We start from the raw sequence: 611 nt of genomic DNA, 5'->3' as shown, positions 1-611 counted from the left end.
AACCCGGGGCAGGCCCAAGCCTAGCCATGTGCCCCAGCGCTAAGAACACGGAGGGCCCTGTTCGAGCTGAGCGTGGGCACCGGGGACCGAGGAGCAGGGCCTAGACCTTCCCCTTCCTCCTGAGCGCCCCGGGGGGGCTGGGCTGGGCTGGGGGCGCCCCGTCTCGGCTTTGGGGAGGTGAGTCCCACCGAGCAGCCCCGGCCCGGCCGCCCTTCTCTGACTCGCGCGCCCCGAGCGCGGTCCGCATCATACCTCCGGTCGCCCTGCCGCCCCGGGCCCGAAAGTTCCGCCCTCCGCCCTTGCCCGGGCCCCCTCACCGCACTCTCGGGCGAGCCTGGAGACGCCGGGATCAAACCGCTCACCGCCTCTTCCGTGCGCGGGGCTGTCAGCTGAGCGGGGCGGAGCCGGGACGTGGGGCGGAGCCGGGACGGGGCCGGAGGCGGGTCGGGGGGCGGAGCCGCCGTGGGACAGCTTTACGCAGCCGCCCCGGGCCCTCGCCGACCCCCGCAGGCCATAGTTAGCACTGCACGCACGACCACCGTCAGCCCACCACTGCCGGGCAAACTTCAGTATGATTCTAGACCACCTGATGCTAATGCAGCCCACTCGTG

General features: G+C 72.7%; 1 protein-coding gene across 1 annotated transcript in view; it reads right to left on the bottom strand.

Moving 5' to 3' along the window:
- LOC103609434 (E3 ubiquitin-protein ligase RNF14-like) overlaps positions 1-355 on the bottom strand; it is a 13,148-nt gene extending 12,793 nt beyond the window's left edge. Inside the window, exon 1 of the mRNA XM_008593758.1 lies at positions 318-355. The gene's annotated coding sequence lies outside the window, so the exon portion shown is untranslated. The remainder of the gene's footprint in view (positions 1-317) is intronic.
- Positions 356-611: the final 256 nt, after the last annotated feature.

The sequence above is a fragment of the Galeopterus variegatus genome, unplaced genomic scaffold (genome assembly GCF_000696425.1).
Source record: "Galeopterus variegatus unplaced genomic scaffold, G_variegatus-3.0.2 Scaffold9614, whole genome shotgun sequence".
NCBI lineage: Eukaryota > Metazoa > Chordata > Mammalia > Dermoptera > Cynocephalidae > Galeopterus > Galeopterus variegatus.
The sequence above is the reverse complement of the archived record's forward strand: the minus strand, read 5'-3'. Positions and strand labels throughout refer to the sequence as shown.